Source organism: Phocoena sinus, chromosome 10 (assembly GCF_008692025.1).
Source record: "Phocoena sinus isolate mPhoSin1 chromosome 10, mPhoSin1.pri, whole genome shotgun sequence".
NCBI lineage: Eukaryota > Metazoa > Chordata > Mammalia > Artiodactyla > Phocoenidae > Phocoena > Phocoena sinus.
The window spans coordinates 26180599-26196659 of NC_045772.1; the positions used below are offsets into that span (position 1 = coordinate 26180599).

The window sequence follows — 16061 nt, forward strand, 5'->3', positions numbered from 1 at the left end:
TGTATTTTTTGGGGAGGGTCTTGAAGTTCAAATCTTAGCCCCACTTACTGTGTGGCATTTCCTAAGCCACTTAACCTCCTTGAACCTCAGTTTCCGTATCAGTAGGAGAAAGACAATAATGTGTATTTGGAGGACTGTTGTAAAAATCACATATAAAACCCTTTGCACGTGTAGAGATTCCACAAACAGCAATTACTGTTTATATCAATTATTTGATCTCTGTCTCAGTTTCTCCCTTTAGTAGGAGAAAATTCATGAGATCGTGCACTCGATCCTTCCCTGCTTCCTTTGATAAGTAAAAGAGTCTATTTCCCAGACCCTCAAAAGAACCTTCCTTGGTCCCTGACTATCTGTATTTTTGGTGGAATCCGTGTTGAAGGAACTTTGAGTATATCAGCTAGTTGCACTATCTAATAAGGTAGCCATAGGCCACACGTAGTTATCTAAGTTAAAATTAACTAAAGTTGAAATTTCAGTTCCTCAGTTGTATGAGCCACATTTCAAGGGCTGAATAGCCATATGTGGCTCCTGGCTACCATACTGAACAGTGCTTATACAGAACATTTTCTTCATTGCAGAAAGTTCTATTGGACAACGCTGGAGCAAAATGGTGGGCAATTTTATGTACAGAGCCTGTGAGATAAGGCTTTTCTATAGACTCATCCAAGTAGTCCCTTCCCCACACCTGTCCTACCCCACTTAGGGGATTCTCAGGCTCAAGGACCTTGAATGCTTTAGAATCTGGGAAACAAAGAGTTACATAACTGAGGATGGTTTTATTCTTTGTTATTTCAGAAATTTCACATTTGTCTCTGTTGATGCTGTGCCTTTTTAGTAAGTTTGGTCATTAGGGAGGCCAGTAGGGGGCACTTTTGGACAGTTATGGTTGGGTGAATATCATAGTGACCTGAGGAGGAGGGAAGATGCTTCCCCACATCCCTAATTTTCTGTGAGGTGTTGGATGCTAGGAAAAAACTATATTGCAAACAGATATTCAGGATTCTGGAAATTTTTTAAAATAAATATATTTATTTTTGGCTGTGTTGGGTCTTCGTTACAGTGCACGGGCTTTCTCTAGTTGCCACGAGCGGGGGCTACTCTTCGTCGTGGTGTGCGTGCTTCTCATTGTCGTGGCTTCTCTTGTTGCAGAGCACAGGCTCTAGGCGCGCGGGCTTCAATAGTTGTGGCACGCGGGCTAAGTAGTTGTGGCTCACAGGCTCTAGAGCGCAGGCTTAGTAGTTATGGCGTACAGGCTTAGTTGCTCCGCGGCATGGGGGATCCTCCTGGGCCAGGGCTCGAACCCGTGTCCCCTGCATTGGCAGGCAGATTCTTAACCACTGCACCACCAGGGAAGCCAACATTTTTTCCAGTTATAGAATTAAGATAATGTTCTAGAGATTGGAGTCTTTGGAGATAGTTTGACAAGGAAGCCCTGAGCATTCCTCTCTGCTTGGGACTGATTTAAGCTGACCTCAGTGAATTTCTTCCTAAAGACTTTGGACATGTTCTGGTTAGATTGTAACGCACCTGCATTCTTCTCCTGGACTTAAAAAATAGGAGGAGAATTAAATTCTTTTTGTTGACAGGACTGCTCTTACATTATCTTCTTTCTCAGAATCTTCTGAAATCATGCTTTCTGTGAGCCATTCCTAGAATTTATAGGCCCTTTCCTGGATGTGGGACACACCTCAGATGTATCCTGAGGATAGTTTCTTTTTGACTTGATCCAAGGCATGAAAACACGCATTGAATGAGGGGCCATGGGAATGCATAGGGTTAACGTTCTTTCCCATCTGCTTTTAAATAAGTGTTGACTTTGCCAGGCCAAGCAAATGAGCCTGCAGTCATTCCTAAGTGGGAAGAAGTGGTTAATTTTAGACTGTTTCAGTATTCCCAAAACTGAAATTCTTGTACGTATATTTTGGGAAAAAGCATGTGTGTTGTTGGTTTCTTGTTGACTGAAAGAAAAATGCATAATGTAAATCTGTGAATTAAGTTTTATTTGAGGGCCTTACTGAGGACTGTAGCCTGGGAGACAGCCTTTCAGATAGCTCTGAAGAACAGCTCCAAAGAGGTAAGTGGGGAGTCAGAATATACATGAAATTTTTGCTGGAAAAAAAACCATGTAGTTCCACATAAAAATATTACTGCTAATCGCAAAGGACAGCATCTCGGGTTAAGTGCTTTTCTATTTATGACACAATTCGGGAATCTGGGGTCATTGAAATTTCTCCTTAGATATGTATCTTAAGATCTAGGGGCCAGTAAGTGCTTGGGATACGCTTCCTGTTTTTCTCCATCCTGAATTCCCCTCAGGCACATTGTCAGTGGGCAACTGTAGTGGCTAAGGGATTGATCCTCATAGAACTGGTATGGCAGGCAACATTTAGTTCTTTACATTCTCAACCAGTGGACGAAGCACAACCAAACAGGGTTCTTTCTTGGAAGGAGCTCAGGACCTTTTGATATGTTGGTGGGCACTGTGGTTTTCAGGAAGAGAATGTAGTATGTATTTCCCAAACTTGACCTTGGGACCCTTGTATGGCCCAGCACCTTGGGGACCAGCAGCCCTTTGGGAATTTCTGGCTGAAGGATGGTGTTTGGAGAAACAGGGAAACGCCCACTGTGGGAGAGTGCAAATGGAGCAATTTTGTAAATACTTCTGCTTTCTGTTTCTCAGTTGTGTCGCAGTTTTTGTCTCTCAGAGATTATTTTTAACCCAAACTGTAGTCATTTGAAGTCTCATACACTCACAGGCCCTTATCAGATGAAAGTGCCCCACACCTGCCGAATCAGGACCATTGTCTGGCCTATAAAGAAGGTAAAAATTACTCTCTGAATTGTTTTTTAAAAGGAACCTTTCAGTGAGGCTGCTAACTCACTTCTTTTGGGCACACATTTAAGGTCTGCTAAATATCTATTTCTGCTTCAAGGTACAATCACTTTCTAAGAAACAAATAATTTATAGGCAAATTTTACATGATGAGAATCCATTAATGACTTTTAGGAGATACCTAAAGCTTTGAGGGCAAATTTTGTTGTCAAGGGGATAGATTATATGTGCATCTTGCTTCTATTAATACTTTTCTGGGCAGATTGACTAAATGAACTTCTATTTAACTTGGGTAATAGTCTTAGCCAAGACAGTGCCTGATAATAATGACAACAATAATAGTAGCTAACGTTTCTTAAGTGGTCACTGTCTGCCAGGCACTGTCCTAAGTACAATACTATACATGTGTTAACTCATTTAATACTCACAAGAATTCAGTGAGGTAGCTGTTATTTTTGGCACTTTATAAATTGGAAAGTATAGGCATTCTATAATAGTGAAGGCCAGAATTAATTATTGGTTCTGTGTTCATACCAATGAATAACAAAGCATATTTTACAGTACATATTTTAAAATTTCGGAGCGGGCTTCCCTGGTGGCGCAGTGGTTGAGAATCTGCCTGCCAATGCAGGGGACACGGGTTCGAGCCCTGGTCTGGGAAGATCCCACATGCTGCAGAGCGACTAGGCCCGTGAGCCACAGCTACTGAGCCTGCGCGTCTGGAGCCTGTGCTCCGCAACAAGAGAGGCCGCGATAGTGAGAGGCCCGCGCACCGCGATGAAGAGTGGCCCCCACTCGCCACAACTAGAGAAAGCCCTTGCACAGAAATGAAGACCCAACACAGCCAAAAACAATAAATAAAATAATAAAATAAATAAATTTATGAAAAAAACAATTTGGAGCAAGTACTAATTTTCATAAATTCTATGTACTATGTAGTACACAACTGATTTTGCAATTAACTTTTTCTTCTTAAGGTATCTATCTTACATCTTATAACTTCTACTGTGGAATTTTTAGATGTCAGTAGATGCTGTAAAAATAGAATTTATTTATGTATTTATTCAACAGCTGGTTTCTGTGTTTGATGCTAGGAACACAAAGATGATTGAGGCACAGTCCCTGTCCTCATAGAGATGTCATCAAAGGGGGAAGAGGAATAATCACCCAAAGCTATCATTTCTGAAGCCATGACAGGGAAAGTGATTTCTTGCATTTTATTTTAAAAAGTCAAAGAGAAAAAAAAAAAAAGTCAAAGAGAAAAAGTCTTTAGGCTGCAGTGGGACAGGAAGCTGGGTAGAAACCACAGGTCTTAGTTTTTTTTTTTTCTAGCTTTATTGAGATATTATTGACATATAACATATGTAAGTTTAAGGTGTACAATGTGATGATTTGCTATGTATATATGTTATACATATAGTGAAACGATTGCCAAAATAAGGTTAGTTAACACCTCCATCCCCTCTCATAATTACCCTTTTTTATGTGTGGTGATAACATTTAAGATTGACCCTCTTAACAACTTTCAGGTATGTAATACAGTACTGTTAATTATAGTCACCATGCTTTATCTTAGTTCCCCATCTTACAGCTAGAAATTTGTATCCTTTGACCAGCATCTCCCCAGTTTCCCAATCTCTCAGCCTCTGGCAGCCACCATTTTACTCTATTTCTACGAGTTTGGCTTTTTAAGATTCCACCTATAAATGAGAACATGCAGTATTTGTCTTTCCCTGTCTGACTTATTTCACTTCACTGTCCTCGAGGTCCATCAAATGACTCTTGAGGTGTTCCGCAGCCCTGGCATGATTCCACCCAGAGCTGCCAGCCTCCGGTTGAAGCGTGTTGCTCCTCCTGAATGCAGGCTTCTGACCGCTGTAGAGACGGGTCATCAGGGAGAGCAAACCACGTGCTGTGAAAGAATACCAGAGGCCCCTCAATGATCTCCTGAAGCATCCTCTCCGGGGCAGGGTCAGGGGTACTTTTTGTAATACAGATGGAGAGACAAAAGCCGAGGCTGCAGCGGGGAGTTCTATTGTGAGAAAGCAGTGAGAAAGGCTGGCAATACACTTGCCCCTGATGGACTTCCTTTGACACAGGGTTTGGGGTATTCTGCATGGGAAACACCGGGCCAGGGCCCTGTTACCCATGTTAGGCCCTGACCTCAAAGCCCATGCTTCCTTGGTTGAATCAGCCTTTAAAGGAAAACAAGTGGAAGGGGAAGGGGTATGGAGGCAGCGTCTCCCTGGGAAATTCTGCACAAAGAGCCATTTTATTTGTTTGTTTGTTTTTGTTTTTGCGGTATGCAGGCCTCTCACTGTTGTGGCCTCTCCTGTTGCGGAGCACAGGCTCCGGACGCACAGGCTCAGCGGCCGTGGCTCACGGGCCCAGCCGCTCCGTGGCATGTGGGATCTTCCCGGACCGGGGCACGAACCCGTGTCCCCTGCATCGGCAGGCGGACTCTCAACCACTGCGCCACCAGGGAAGCCCCAAAGAGCCATTTTAAGTTGGTAGGTAGGGCTCCGAGCTCTTGGAAGCGCCAAATCTTGCAGCCAACCCAGGCTCTTACTGTAGCCTGAAACATGCCTCTCCCACCCCACAAATCCACCTTTCTGCTTTGTGTGCTGTGATAATTAATTATGCATTCATCTGTTGGGTTGTACTTTTCAAAGATAGGATACTCCTTAGATAAAATGAACCACTGAAAGGAATGTTGGGAGGTTCTTGTTTTTCAGTGTGTGTTGAGTGCCTCATATATGCCAGGCATTCTAAGTACTTGTCATGTCCTTAACTCATTTAAGTAGCACCACAGCCCTGTAGGTGTGTGTTACTATCCCCACTTAACAGACGGGGAAACTGAATCTCAGAGAGGTTGAATGACTTGTCCAAACCAAGACTCATATCGGAAAGTCTGGTTTTGGAAGGCAGTGGTTTTGTTTCTGCCTCAGACAGGAATCTAGTTAAATCATTCTGAGAAGACGGAGATCATTTTTTTAAAAAGTCATCTAGGTACACAGCTCTAATTAAACGAAGAAACAAAAAGCTCATCTTTACTAGCGTGGCTCTTATGTGATTATTTGTCTTTGGATATGACCCAGAGACTTGAGTCATTTTTGGCTCCTAGGTCTCTGGCCTGGGTGACTGGGTGATGGTGGTGAGGAGTGACCAGGGACTTAAGGAATTAACTTGCATGGTTTTTACCTCTAGGTCAGGAGTCTGACATGAATACAATGGGATATAATATAGTTCCAAATCAGAGGGGCCTGGAACGACTCAAGATAAGAATAGTAACCCCGTTCCTGCCCCTGCCCAACCCCCGAGCTTCAGTGACCCACCGCCTTCTCCATCTGTGATTACCTATCAGGATGTAAACTTAGGTTTTTGTCTGTAATGTTTATTCCTGTTTCCCCAGTACTTGGCACATTAAAGGTACTCAGTATTTGTTGAACAGATGACTAAATGAATGAATAAATCTCATATGGCTAACCGTTTTAACTTTCTCGGTAGCAACATGGGAGTTTATATCCTGTTATATTCCTGTGGCAACAGCAATGATGGAAAGACACAGACACACTAATTCTGGTTTAGAAGAAAGCTTTAGGAACTAACTGCATTATTACTCTGTCGACTGAAATAAAAATGCACAGTGTGAAAGCTGTGAGTTTCCGTTTCATTTGGGGACTTTCTGAGAACTATAGCCTGGGAGACAACCTCTCAGATAGCTCTCAGGAACCACTGCGAAGAGGTGGGGAGGTTAGTATGTGATTTTGGCGAAGGGGGTACATGCAACCAAGCACACATCCTGGTAGGAGCTTGCCGATAGTCAGGAGGAACAGACATCTTAGTTTATGGTTTTAGTGCTTTTCCAAGTATGGGAAGATGAAAGAATCCAGGTTTATAAAAAGTTTCTCCTGAAAATATCTATTTGAAGGAGTGTTCTGCCAGTTTTCCCAGAGCACAGAGCGCCTCTTTCCTGATCTCCTCCCTGAACTCCTTTCAGGCTGTGTTAAAGGTCAGCTGCTGCAGTGACCTAATCCTTGTAGAGCTGGATGGCGTTCTTTAGTTGGCAGCTCTGATGGAAGACTTTAAAAAAAAAAAAGAAATACCAAAATATTGATTAGGTTTTACACTTGTTCTAAATCTTAGATAAGAATTATATGCATCTGATAGGAAATGGATTGATTTGACTGTGGAATAAGGTAAAGAATATTAAATTTTATTTTTTGCTATAGCTGTAGACCTTGCTAGAACCTCAGTTATGCCTCTCAGGGCTTTTTTAGATGATTGTATGCTTATTAGAAGAGCTAATATTTATTAGACTTTACCTGTGTTCCAGGGTTGGTTCTAAGTGCTTTACATGTATTCACATTTATTCCTCACAACAGCCTCATGAAGTAGGTACTATTATTATTCCCATTTTACAGATAAAGAAACTGAGGTATTGAAAGATTGCCCAAAATTACACAGGCAGTAAATGATAGATCGAAATTAAAACCTGGGTAGGTTAGCCCAAATCTGTTTCTTTATTCTTGTACTCTAGCGTCTTTGATATTCAGAGTACTTTGAAAAATCTTGTTAAGCAAAGGAGAGCCTATTTCTTTGAGGAAAAAGAAAAAAAATCTTTTCTGCCACTCTTCTCCTCTCATATTATTCCCTCTGTCTGAAATGCACCCCTCTATGGTCTGGCTCTTCTAGAAAATATCTAAATATCTAGAAAATATTAAAAATTTTTTCAGGGACTTCCCTGGTGGTCCAGTGGGTAAGACTCTGCGCTCACAATGCAGGGGGCCCAGGTTCAATCCCTGGTCAGGGAACTACAATAGATTCCCACATGCCACAACTAAGAGTTCACATGCCGGGACTAAAGATCCCACATGCTGCAGTGAAGATCCCACACGCTGCAATGAAGATCCCGCGTGCCGCAACTAAGACCTGGCACAACCAAATAAATAAATAAATAAATAAATATTTTAAAAGATTTTTTTTTTTTTTTTTTTGCGGTACGCGGGCCTCTCACTGTTGTGGCCTCTCCCGTTGCGGAGCAACAGGCTCCGGACGCGCAGGCTCAGTGGCCATGGCTCACGGGCCCAGCCGCTCCGCGGCATGTGGGATCCTCCCACACCGGGGCACGAACCCGTGTCCCCTGCATCGGCAGGCGGACTCTCAACCACTGCGCCACCAGGGAAGCCCTAAAAGATTTTTTTTCAACTCAATCAGGATAAAGCTGGTGTGATTTGAGGTGATTTCAACCTTTTTTCTTATTTGATTTAATAATTTTTCCACAGTGACACCATATTTCTTATAAACTTTATTTTAAAATTAGCATTTGAAATTGAAAGAAAATTTACAAGCAGCCGCATAGCACAGGGAGATCAGCTCAGTGCTTTGTGACCACCTAGAGAGGTGGGATAGGGAGAGTGGGAGGGAGATGCAAGAGGGAGGAGATATGGGGATATATGTATATGTATAGTTGATTCACTTTGTTTTAAAGCAGAAACTAACACGCCATTGTAAAGCAATTATACTCCAATAAAGATGTTAAAAAATACTAAAAAAAAGAGAAAGAAAACTTACAATAATCTAGTTTGACTAATACCAACCTAGTTTCAGTAGTATACTCTTTGCTCCTCTACATCTCTGTTCCTCCCCCTTTACGTTGTTATTGTCACAGGTACCCCTTTATACGTTGTGTGGCCAATAACATAGATTTATCTTGTGTACTTGCCTTATAAGTAATATAGGAAAAAAGAGGAGTTATAAATCAAAAGTACAGTAATGCTGGTTTTTATATTTACCTGTGTGGTTACCTTTACCAGTGTTCTTTATGTCTTCTTATGGCTTGGAGTTTCTTTTCATTTTAGGCTTTTATCATTTCTCAGGGAAGCTCTTGCTGGTAATGAACTCTCTTTTTTTTTTTTTTTTTTTGCGGTACGCGGGCCTCTCACTGTTGTGGCCTCTCCCGTTGCGGAGCGCAGGCTCAACGGCCGTGGCTCACAGGCCTAGCTGCTCCGCGGCATGTGGGATCTTCCCGGACCGGGGCACAAACCCGTGCCCCCTGCATCGGCAGGCGGACTCTCAACCACTGTGCCACCAGGGAAGCCCAGGTAATGAACTCTTTTATCTTTCATTTATATAGATAAAATTTCTCTTTCATTCTTGGAGGATAGTTTTGTCAGACGTAGAATTCTTGGTTGACTGTTTTTTCTTTCAGGACTTTAAATATTATTCCACTGTTTTCTGGCCTCCATGATTTCTGATGACAAATCAGCTGTTAATTTTTTGACACTCCCTTGTACATGAAGGGTCACTTCTCTATGCTCTTAAATTTTTCTCTATTTCTTTGGGTTTTGACATTTTGCCTATAATGTGTTTCCATGTGGATCTCTTTGACTTTATCTTTCTTGGAGTTTGTTGTGCTTCTTGCATGTATATATTCAGACTTAGGAAGCGTTTTGGCTGTTATCTCTTTAGATACACTTTCTGCTCCTTTCTCTTCTTCTGGGATTTCCACAGTGCATATGTTGGTTTGCCTGATGGTGTCCCATAGCTCCTGTAGGCTCTGTTCACTTTTCTTCCCTCTTCCTGCTGCTCAGATTTGATCATTTCAATTTTTCCAGTCTTCAAGTTTGCTGATTCTTTTTTCTGCTTGTTCAAATCTGCTGTTGAATCCCTCTAGTGAATTTTTCATCTCAGTCATTATACTTTTAACCTCCAGAATTGACTTCCTTTTTATAATTTTTATCTTTTTGTTGATATTCTCGTTTTGTTCATACCACATTTTTCTTATTTCTTTTAATGATTTGTTCATAGTTTCTTTTAGTTCACTGAATAGATTTTTAAAAATATATAGTAGTATAACGTGGAAACTCTGGAAATCTCATTCTCCCGCTCCTCAGGGATTGCTGATTTTTTCGTTGGTGTTGCTGAGGGCTGATGCTCTCCATTTGTGACTTTTCCACACTATTTTTTTTGCAAACATGCATTTCTTGTTGTGTCTGCTCGCTGAATTATCTTGGAGGTCAGTCAGTGGCCTGACAAAGTTATCTTTAAATGTGTAGCTCCAAAAAGGAGGGATTGGGACTTCCTTGGTGGTCCAGTGGTTAAGACTCTGCCCTTCCACCGCAGGGGGCATGGGTTTGATCCCCAGTCAGGGAAGTTCCACATGCCACGTGGTGTAGCCAAAAAAAAAAACAAAAAAAAAAAAAATGAGGGATTTTTTTTTTGTGTGTATGTGTCTCTTAAAATTTTCCAGTGGATGCCACCAGTAGAAGCTGCTGCCGCTGAGAGGGCTACAACCAAGGCAAGCATCTGTGTCGGTCCCTCAAGCACCACCAGGCCAACCAGAATGCATAACCCCAAATTTTAGAAGATGAGGTCCCCACTGCCCATCCTGGCACCAGCCTGCCATTCTAGGAATGTGAACTGCTCTCCCCACAGCTGTGACGGGCCTGAGGAATGGCTGGTAGCCGGTTTACCCACAGTGCTCACTTATGAAAGATCAGCAGCCTCTCTCTTCGTCAGGCACTCCCTGGGTTGTTGTAAGTGTCCAGTTAGGTTCCAGGCTTCCCACATAGTTGATTCTGATCACTTCTTCCACCTCAGTGTTGCTTGGGTGGAGGGAAGACCCCTAGAGCTTCCTGCTGTGCCATTTTATATGACATCACTCCTGAAAGCCTTGTTTTAAATGGGGAAAACTTGGTCTTTGTAGCAGAAGGGGCATCTACAAGGAGCAGCACCAGACAGATGCTCCCTTTCTTCTGTATCTGTTGGGTACCCAGTGGGGTCCCTGCCCTCAAGGAGCTCACTGGAGGGGACAAAGGGCAGGTAGAATGGAAAACTTACAATTCCACAGAAATGCTAAAAGTGCTGCAGTAGCAAGAGGGAGGAGATATGGGGATATATGTATATGTATAGCTGATTCATTTTGTTATAAAGCAGAAACTAACACAGCATTTTAGAGCAATTATACTCCAATAAAGATGTTAAAAAAAATAAAAGTGCTGCAGTAGAACAAAGGCCAAAATGCCCAGAGGACAGAGGAGGGAGGGCTTAGGGCTGTGGTAAAAATAAGGGAAAGCTTATGTTTCCAGACATACCACAGCATTTTGTTAGCTGGAGATCCAGACAAAGGGTAGTAAGTGCAGGCCCCCCACTCTCAGCTTCCTTTATTGCATGCCTTCTTGCTGCCCTCTGCTTCCTCACATCCTGTTCACGCCTGGACCTCACTCCTGTCATACTGTCTCCCTCACTGTCATTGAAACTGTTCTTTTCTGCTTCAGTGTCAGCATCTCAGAAGCCTTCCCTCACCAGCCTATTCAAAATGGCACATCTTCCTCTATCCTCTTACTTTGCTTTATTTTCCTTCATAGCTGGGGTGGCACTCTGTGGCATTATATTTATGAATGGGCAAGTGATATTCATTTATTCAACTGATGCTGATTGAATACTACCACGTGCCAGGCACTGCTCTAGGCTTGGGAGACAAGTGGACAAGACAAAGTCCCTGATTTCATGGGGTCTGCGTTCTAGTGTGGAGAGGTAGATGGAAACCAAATAAACAAGTAGGGTCATTTCTGGTAGTGGTAAGTGTACAAGGAAAATAAAGTAAGGCATTGAGATAGAGTGACGGTCGGCTGGGGGAGAACCACTTTCAAATGGGTGGTCAGGGAAGGCCTCTCTGTGAAGGTGATACTTGGACTGAGACTTCAAATGAGAAAAAGCCAGCTCTTATGGGTTGAATTGTGTGCCCTAAAAAAATCATATGTTGAAGTTCTACCCCCCAGTACCTCTGAATGTGACTTTATTTGGGAATAAGGTCATTGCAGCTCTAACTAGTTGAGGTGAGATCATAATGGAGTAGAGTGGACCTCTACTCCAGTGTGACTGGTATCCTCATAAAAAGCGGAAATTTGAACACAGACAACACACAGGGAGAAGGCCATTTGAAGGTGAAGGCAGAGATCTACAAGCCAAGGCATACCTGAGATTGCCAGCAAATTACCAGAAGCTAGGAGGGAAGGATGAGCAGATTCTCCTCTCTCAGACTTCAGAAAGAACCAACCTTGCTGACATCTTGATCTTGAACTTCTAGCCTTCAGAACTATGAGACAATACATTTCTGTTGTTTAAATCACCCAGTTTGTGACACTTTGTTACAACAGCCCTAGGAAACTAATGTACCAGCCTTGGAAAGTTATAGGTCTGGAAATATAGTGTTTCCAGCAGAGGAAACAGCAAGTGCAAAGGCCCTGAGGTAGGGACTATATTAACCAGCTTGCTCACTGTATTGTAAGTATTTGTTTCTTTATGTGCCCTGCTTCCTTAGACTGTGAATTCCTTTAGAACAAAGGCAGTGTCTTATTTGTCATTATTCCCCTGTGACTAGCACAGTACCTGATACAGGATGGGTGCTCAGAAGATGCATGTCTAATCTATGAACATATATGTTCCTTTAGCTGTAAATCTACCTTATTGTTTAGGATGTAGCTTATATTTCTTCAGTTCATCCTGATGATGTTAAATGCCTAGTTAAATTTATTCCTTGGGATTCTTCTGCTGCAAGTTATAGGGACTAATAGCTTAAATAACAAGGGAGAAATTAATTGACTCACGTATCCAGGACTTAGAAAAGCAGGAATTAGCACATGCTTCAGGTACAGGTAGATCCAGGGACTCATACATTCCTATTCCATACCTCTTTCTATCTATTCATCTCTCATTTTGGCCCCTGTCCAAGGTTGGCCCCTCTGCTCTAAGCACTTTTTTATGCCTCTGTGTAGTGAGGTACAAGGGCCCTCACCACTTTGAAGTCATAACCTTGCAGCTCTCAGTCCAAGGGAGGATAAGGACAGTTTCTTCCTAGCTTCAGTAGAATAAATCTCAGAGGTGGACTCTGCCTGGTTATTTTGGGTCACATGTGCCCACTTTTGTGGCTGAGGGTAAGGTAGGGGGCAGATTCAACCCGTCCAGAGTCACATAGAGTTGGGGGAGAGGAGCAATTCCCCAAAGAATAACAACACACACCCATCTCTCTGAAATCAGGGAACGTGCATAGTGGTTGTGAGCACAGGCTCTGGAACTGCACTGCCTGGGTTCAAACCCTGGCTCTGACACTTGCCAGCTGTTGGACCTTGGGCACGTTACTCTTCGTGCCTCAGTTTCCCCAGCTGTAAAGGGGAATAACGATGGTGCCCACACAGAAGGTGTTGTGAGGATGAAGTAGGCAATCCACATAAAGCCCTTGGAACAACGTCTGGCACGCGGTAAGTGCAATCTATGTAAATGTTACTTCTTGTTGTTATAAAGTACTGCATTGGTAAGCGTAGAATAATTAGCTTTCTCCTGATTTATCTGTCCAGTAACCCTATTTAAGAAGGGAATAAAGCTGACGCTGTCCTGAATGCTGAAGTCATCCTTTCAGATTCACCCTTTTTTCTAGATAGTGTCTTTTTCTTATCCTTCCTCTTTTCTTCCAGTTGGCTATCTCCCTCTGTGTTATTTTAGATCTGAACAGCTGGTTCATTTACCTATCAGCCAGTTCTTAACCCCTCAAGAATTTTGCCTTTAAAACCGACATTCACATATCTTGTTAGAACATTTAAGGTGGCCTGATTTGTTAGTCTTTACTAGAAAATGGATACATTGTCATTAGGCACAAACTGGAGAAGGGAATATTTTACTGCAGCAGGTAGGACTTGAGTTTGGGATATACAAGCCCTTCAAATTTTGAGACCCAAAGCCTTCAGATAAAGTCTAATACTAATAGTAATAATAATAGTTAATATCTATTGAGTGCTTCCTCTTTGCCAAGCACTGCGCTAAGTGTTTTATGTGGATTATCTCATTGATCCTTACAGAAATCTTACTAGGTGGCTAACTTATCCTTTCACAGATGAGCAAACCAAGGATCTGGGAAGTTAAATAAGTTAGCAAAATCCTTCTAGATAGTAAAGCAGTGGACCTGTGACTTAGACCCTTAGGCTCTTTCATGCTAGTGTCTGAGCTTTGACTTTTTTACTTGGTGACATCATTTGCCATTACAGAATCATGGTGGGTGAAAGATTTCAAATTTGAAAAACCAAAAAAGAAAGAAAGAAAGAAAAATCAGACAGTACAACCTGCCAAAGATAAAAAAATAGCATAGGCTGTTGATACGTAAAGACAGTTTCAAGATTACCATAGGAATCCTGGCATGATTAGTTCCCCCACTTACAAAATATATATATGTTAAAAATTAATTTACGTGTAATGGAAACAATGTACTAATCCCAATTCAGATACTTTTTAAAAGTTATTTTAAAGATTTCATATTTCCTCTTTGTTTTTCAGGACTGTGAAGTTTAAATGAGACACCACAATATATGCTTCTCCTTAAATACGAAAATGACCCAGGTTTTTAGACGAGAGGAAAAGAAACTAGTGTCTGAGACAGTATTTCATCATTTTCTTCCCTCTCACAGAGAAATGGCTACTGTGTGTGCTCCAGTGTACCCAAATGTAGGGGGAAGAAAAAAACTTGTTTCCTCTACCCTCCTATGTTTTCCAGCTGGGCCCTGTAAATTAGACCGACAAAAGGCAGATGAATAAGAGAAAAGCAAACAAAAGTTTATTAACATCTGCATCATGGGAGCACTCAGATGAGTAACTGAAGGGATTATATAGCATTTTAACAGGAGAACAGTAAATTTCTAGAGAAGTGACAAGGCAAAGGAAAAGGACCTTGTGCTTCTAGGGTTGGCAACTTGTGGGAAGGTAAACGTATAAGGAAACTGACGGCAGATAAGGGCTAGTTTTAGCAAGGATAGTTATATAGAGTTCTCCGGTGCCATCTTGGGCTGATACCGGTCTAGAGTGCCTCAGTGATTAACTTCTGTCCTTCCTGGTAGGGAGGAGGGGATGGGGGCACCTTAACAAGTTTATGTCTTGCTCTTAGGCAAATAGGGGAAGGCAGAGGATTTTTCTTGAATCTGCTTCTTCTCATTTGTTTTCAGCTCAAAATAATCCTGATGTTAAAGTAGCTTATTTTGGGGTGGCCTGTTCTGCTACTCTTCACAAGCTATGCATGGCGCATTAAAGATTAAATCATTTTTTTCCACAAAGAATGCCCACTATGTTCTAGGCAGTGTTCTAGGTGTTGGAGATATGTCAATAAATAACACAATAAACCTTCCTCCCTCCCTGGAGCTTACATTCTGGTTGGGGAATATAGGCAGTAAAGAAATACATGAGTAAAATATAAAATACATCAGATGGTGACGTTTTTTGGTTTTGTTTTTTAAAAATATTTATTTATTTATTTTTGGCTGCGTTGGGTCTTCGTTGCTGTGCACGGGCTTTCTCTAGTTGCGGCGAGCGGGGGCTGCTCTTCGTTACGGTACGCAGGCTTCTCATTGCGGTGGCTTCTCCCGCTGCAGAGCACGGGCTCTAAGGTGTGCGGGCTTCAGTAGTTGTGGCGGGCAGACTTAGTTGCTCTGCAGCATGTGGGATCTTCCCGGACTAGGGCTCAAACCTGTGTCTCCTGCATTGGCAGGCGGATTCTTAACCACTGCGCCACCAGGGAAGCCCAGATGGTGAAGTTTTATGGAGAGAAATAAAGCAGGGTAGAGGGGAAGAGAGTGCTTTGAGGAGCAGGTTGCAATTTAGAATGCTCAGGGTAAGTGATATTTGAGCAAATATGTAAGAAAGGTGAGGGAGTGAGCCTGTGGGTACCCAGGGAAGTGCTCCAAGTAGAGGGGATAGTAAGTGCCTAAACTGGGCTGGCTAGAGTGGCCGGGAGTCGGGAAGACTAACTGGAGACGAAGGCAGAGAGATCATTGGAAATGAGTGATGATAAGAACCTGGAAGGACTCGTAAGTATTGTAAGGACTTTGCCTTTAACCCTCAGTAAAGTGGGAGTCAGAGAGACCCTGGCCTGAGCACCGAGAAAGGTGTAGTGCCCATTTACTGCAGTGGGTCTTTGCTAAGGGCAGAGTTAGGTGGGAAATAAGAGCTCATCCGGGGGGCATGAAATGCCCATTAGACATCCTAGCAGAGATGTTAAGTAGGCAGCTGAATGTAAAAGTCTGGAGTTCCAGGATAGAGATACACTTTTGGGAGTTAGCAGCATGCAGATTGCATTTAAATCCATGAAACCGGATGAGAGCACCCAGAGAATTAGTGTAGACAGAGAGGTCTGGGACTAAACCCTGAGGCACTGCATGAGTTGGGGAGGCGAGGATGAAGCAGCAAA

General features: G+C 42.5%; 1 protein-coding gene and 1 non-coding gene across 3 annotated transcripts in view; both read left to right on the forward strand.

Moving 5' to 3' along the window:
* Window positions 1-16061, forward strand: part of TMCC3 (transmembrane and coiled-coil domain family 3) — a 269438-nt gene that overhangs the window by 45281 nt on the left and 208096 nt on the right. The gene's annotated exons all lie outside the window — the stretch shown is intronic.
* On the forward strand, window positions 7575-7647 carry TRNAV-CAC. The gene has a single exon. It is a non-coding gene; the product is annotated as a tRNA-Val (tRNA).